Source organism: Pristiophorus japonicus, chromosome 4 (assembly GCF_044704955.1).
Source record: "Pristiophorus japonicus isolate sPriJap1 chromosome 4, sPriJap1.hap1, whole genome shotgun sequence".
Classification (NCBI taxonomy): Eukaryota; Metazoa; Chordata; class Chondrichthyes; family Pristiophoridae; genus Pristiophorus; species Pristiophorus japonicus.
The window spans coordinates 10,320,535-10,326,534 of record NC_091980.1 but is presented as its reverse complement, the minus strand read 5'-3'; positions in this window follow the sequence as shown (position 1 = coordinate 10,326,534).

Genomic DNA, 6,000 nt, shown 5'->3' with positions numbered 1-6,000 from the left:
TCTCTCAGGGTGTGACCCTCTCTCTCTCTCTCTCTCGGTGGGGAGGGTGGGACCCTTACTCTCAGGGTGGGACTCTCTCTCTCTCTCGGTGGGGAGGGTGAGACTCTTACTCTCTCAAGGTGGGACCCTCTCTGTCAGGGTGTGACCCTCTCTCTCTCGGTGGGGAGGGTGAGACCCTTACTCTCTCAGGGTGTGACCCTCTCTCTCTCTCTCTCTCTCTCGGTGGGGAGGGTGGGACCCTTACTCTCAGGGTGGGACTCTCTCTCTCTCTCGGTGGGGAGGGTGAGACCCTTACTCTCTCAGGGTGGGACCCTCTCTCTTTCTCTCGGTGGGAAGGGTGAGACCCTTACTCTCTCAGGGTGGGACCCTCTCTCTTTTGGTGAAGAGGATGGGACCCTCTCTCAGGATGGGACACTCTCTCTCTCTTGGCGGGGAGGGTGGGACCCTTACTCTCACAGGGTGGGACCTCTCTGGTCCCTCCCTCTCTGTTACCGGTGACTGTTGGATTTGTTAGATGATCCAATACACACAGAAAGTTTGAGGAAATCGGAACACAAAGAGCAGAAGCTCCAAATTCTATCAGTTACTGTGAGCTAAACAATTACCTTTAAAAAGAGAAAGTCCTTCAGTTAACTTCATATAAATACCAAGGACCCGGGATCATTGCCCATCAGTTTTTATTTTGGAGGAGGGATCAGGGTTAGTCACGGTGAATAGTTTACAAGTTAGTTGTAAATTTATCTCACAGGCCAAACTTTGCTGGTGTAAATGTGAAAGGGGATATGAACGAAAGTAGCACTGTAACATGTATCTGACAGTGTGTTATGTTGGAGGGACCATGGTGGCTTGTAGAGAGCTCTATGATGTCAATGAGGAGTTGCCTAGAAAGAAGAAAGACTTGTATTTATATAACACCTTTCACAACCACCGGACGTCGTAAAGTGCTTTACAGCCGATGAAGTGCAGTCACTGTTGTAATGTGGGAAACACAGCAGCCAACTTGTACACAGCTAACTCCCACAAACAGCAGTGTGATAATGACCAGATAATCGTTTTTTGCTATATTGATTGAGGGATAAATATTGGCCAGGACACCGGGGATAACTCACCTGCTCTTTTTCGAAATAGTGCCACAGGATCTTTTACACCACCCGAGAGGGTAGACAGGACCTAGGCACCTCCGACAGTGCAGCACTCCCTCAGCACTGCACTGGGAGCGTCAGCCTAGATTTTTGTGCTCAGAACCCCAACCTTCTGACTCGGAGGCGAGGGTGCTACCCACTGAGCCCCAGCTGACATAGAAGGCAGAGAATGGATGAGTTTCTTCTTATCAAAGTCGAAGCTGCCCTCAGTGATTTTATGTTGTGCCATCGAATCAAATTATAAGATATTGCAGTGCAGAAACCAACCAGTTGGCCCCGCAATTCTGTTAAATAGGAACATTGGAATTGCTCAATGAAGAAAAGACCCAACCACAACATTGTGCATTTATATTGCACATTTAACGCAGTAAAACGTCCCACGGAGCGTTGTCAAACAAAGTTTGAAACCGAGCCACATAAGGAGATATTAGGACACATGACACAAAGCTTGGTCAAAGAGGTCGGTTTTAAGGAACATCTTAAAAGGAGGAGAGAGAGGTGGAGAGGTTGAGGGGGGGAAATTCCAGAGTTTAGGGCCCAGGCAGCTGAAGGCACGGTGAGCTACATGGTGGATCCATCTAGTTCACCTTCTACCATCCTGGTAGTCGATTTTCTCCATGAGCCGCCTAGTCTAATCCCACTGACCTGCTCACTCCCCGCACCTCTTAATATCTCTCCTTTTCAAGCAACTATCCGAATTCCATGTTTAAAGTATTTAGCGAATCTGCTAATGACAGTGTGTGGCAGAGAATTCCAAATTCTATCCACCCTCTGTGTAAATAATTTTTTTCTAATTTCCCTTTTAAACCTTATGATCTGTGCGCTCTCATTATCCTTTTGCCAATCAGTGGAAACAATCTCTCATCATTCAACCAATCTTAACCCTTCATAATTTTGCAGATCAGGTCATCCCATAAGCTTCCCAGCTCTAACAAAAAAAAAAATCCCTAGCTTCAAGTGACTCTTCACAACTGCAGCCTCTCACAGAACCATAGAGCCACAGAAGGAGGCCATTCAACCCATCATGCCTGTATTGGCTCTTTGGAGGAGCTATCCAGTTAGTCCCATTTCCCTGTTCAGTCCCCATAGCCCTGTAGATTTTTTCTTTTTGAGTATACATCCAATTCCCTTTTGAAAGTTACTTTTGAACTAGCTCCCACCACCCTTTCAGGCAGTGCATTTTCAGATCGTAACAACTCACTGTGGAACCAAAATTCCCATCTCCTCACTGGCTTTTTTCACCCAGAGGGTGGTGGGGGGTCTGGAACTCACTGCCTGAAAGGGTGGTAGAGGCAGAAACCCTCACCACATTTAAATAGTACTTGGATGTGCACTTGAAGTGCCGTAACCTACAGGGCTACGGAGCAAGAGCTGGAAAGTGGGATTAGGCTGCATAGATCTTTTTCGGCCAGCACATACACGATGGGCCGAATGGCCTCCTTCTGTGCCGTAAACACCTATGAAGAGTGTATTAAGTGTCAACTGAATATCTACTGGGGTTAGCTAACTGTAAACTGGATCTATTTATATAGAACCCAGAGTGCAGTTAGGCTGGGTAGTGTCAGTGTTCGGTTGGTTCTGCTAATCTAAAGACATCACACTACAATGTAGATAATGGGAGGTAAAAAGATTTGCATTTATATAGCGCCTTTCACAACCTCAGGACGTCTCAAAGTGCTTTACAGCCAAATGAAGTACTTTTCGAAGTGCAGTCACTGTTGTAATGTAGATAATGTGGCAGCCAACTTGCGCACAGCAAGCTCCCACCACAAACAACCGTGATAATGACCAGATAATCTGTTCTATTAGCGATGTTGATTGAGGTAGAAATATTGGCCACCTCCTCTGCTCTTCTTCGGAATAGTCCCGAGGGTAGGCGGTGGCCTCGGTTTAATGCCTCATCTGAAAGACGCCGCCTCTGACAGTGCATCGGCTCCCTCAGCGATCAGTTCACCCTTTCCAGGGGTACTCGGGGATGGAGAACGTTGCACCTGCCACTAGCTGCAGTCGGTCCGATTGTGCTAGCAGGTTAAGGCTGCGCCAGTCTCCATAAACGTGGAAGGCTGGGCCTAAATGTTTGCTCGCTACAATATACCATGAAGCCCAGCGTGATTAAGCAGGCTGGCTCAGAACAGTGAATGGAGGGGCGGTTAAAGGATTCTACACTCCTGAGACAGGATCCCCTAACCCAAATGTTTAAGCATGAAGCTAAAATACTTCAAGAATGAAGATTCTCAACTAAGAGTTTGTGCAAGTCTTATATTAACATTACATGACCAAGGACAGTTTGGTCCAATGGATTTAGTTAAAACAATCCCCTATGGTGCTTTAATATGCTTGCAGAAGTCACACTTTGTGCCAAGTTTCACATACCCTCAAGGTGGACTGGTATTTTGCAGTTTAAAGAAAGCATGCCGACAATACTACTTTGAATTCAAGTACCCACAGTCCAATTGCTCCCATCAAAGGCCACATAACGATGCAGAAGAGAGTGGAAAAAGATCAGCGGTATTTCAGAGAGGAAAGGCTATTGTATTTGATGCCGTCTTATCTTTTTGGCTCAATTTAAAAGTTGCACCTGCTCCTGTGTTAAATAGGTTTATTGTCTCCAGATGCTGCCTGTACCTCTTATCTCCCACCCCTGACGTCAAGTGTCCAAAGGGTGAAGGTGTTGGTAGAATCAAATAAAACTTCCCGGAGCCAGCCTTTTTCCTGTTAATTGCTGGGCTTGGGTACACATGCATGGGCTCGACATCCACTGGAAGCAGCAACCATCACACTGTGAGCCCTTCATACCTGGCAATACCGATAGTAATTATAATTTATGTAGCATCTTAACACATCTAAACAGCTTAAAGTGTTTCATGCAGTGAATTACATTTGAAATGTCAGAGACATTTCAGAGATCATCATTATCACAGGCAGTCCCTCGGGGTCGAGGATGACTTGCTTTCACACTAAAAATGAGTAGTCAGGTGACTGGTGAACTCATTTTAAATGGTGGAATATGCCTGTGCATGAATTCTTTTAACGTGGGGTGGCCGTTGCACACCAGCCACTACACGGGCTTGACGGAGCAAGGTCTTGGTCCAGTGGCAAGGGGATCCAAGACAACTGGAGATCAGGCTCCAAGAACAGAAATGAGATGAGTGAACATAGAAACAAAGAAACATAGAAAGTGGATGCAGGAGTAGGCCATTCGGCCCTTCGAACCTGCACCTCCATTCAATATGATCATGGCTGATCATGCAACTTCAATACCCCATTTCTGCTTTCTCTCCATACCCCTTGATCCCTTTAGCCGTAAGGGCCGCATCTAACTCCCTTTTGAATATATCTAACGAACTGGTCTCAACAACTTTCTATGGCAGAGAATTCGACATGCTCACAACTCTCAGTGAAGAAGTTTCTCCTCATCTCAGTCCTAAATTGATACCCCTTATCCTTAGACTGTAACCCCTGGTTCTGGACTTCCCCAACATCGGGAACATTCTTCCTGCATCTAACCTGTCCAATCCCGTCAGAATTTTATATGTTTCTATGAGATCTCCTCTCATCCTTCTAAATTCCATTGAATATAAGCCTAGTCGACCCAGTCTTTCTTCATATGTCAGTCCTGTCATCCCGGGCATCAGTCTGGTGAACCTTCGCTGCACTCCCTCAATAGCAAGAATGTCCTTCCTCAGATTTGGAGACCAAAACGCGACACAATATTCAAGGTGTGGCCTTACCAAGGAAGGCCCTGTACAACTGCAGTAAGACCTCCCTGCTCCTATACTCAAATCCTCTCGCTATGAAGGCCAACATGCCATTTGCCTTCTTCACCGCCTGCTGTACCTGCATGCCAACTTTCAATGATTGATGTACCATGACACCCAGGTCTCGCTGCACCTCCCCTTTTCCTAATCTGTCACAATTCAGATAATATTCTGCCTTCCTGTTTTTGCCACCAAAGTGGATAACCTCACATTTATCTACATTATACCGCATCTGCCATGCATTTGCCCACGCACCTAACCTGTCCAAGTCACCCTGCAGCCTCTTAGCATCCTCCTCACAGCTCACACTGCCACCCAGCTGTGTCATCTGCAAACTTGGAGATATTACATTCAATTCCTTTGTCTAAATCAATAATGTATATTGTAAATAGCTGGGGTCCGAGCACTGAACCTGGCGGTACCCCACTAGTCACTGCCTGCCATTCTGAAAAGGACCCATTTATTCCTACTCTTTGCTTCCTGTCTGCCAACCAGTTCTCTATCCACGTCAATAAATTACCCCCAATACCATGTGCTTTAATTTTGCACACTAATCTCTTGTGTGGGACCTTGTCAAAAGCCTTTTGAAAGTCTAAATACGCCACATCCACTGGTTCTCCCTTGTCCACTCTACTAGTTACATCCTCAAAAAATTCTAGAAGATTTGTCAAGCATGATTTCCCTTTCATAAATCCATGCTGACTTGGACCGATCCTGTCACTGCTTTCCAAAGGCGCTGATATTACATCTTTAATAACTGAGCGGTCAGGTAATCTCAATTTTGTCTTTGTCATTGTCTGGATGTTGGGTAGGGCAAAGATCAGCTCCATTCTCCTCACTACAACGGGCTAGATTTTCGGTTTTCTCCGTTTTTGGGCGATAACGTGAGCGTTTCGAGAAAATTACCGTTTTCGCTGCGTTACTGATTTAAGGCCTAACTTTCAGCACTTGGGGTCTGTGCCAGGGCAAAGGGAGGCGGTGCACTCTTACTCGGGGCACAAAAACGGGATCCTTGTCCACTTCAATGCAGGGCCGGGAGTGCTGCGAAAAAGGCCTTCGAAGGGGGAAAAAAAAATTCAAAAGACATTACCAAGACCCTT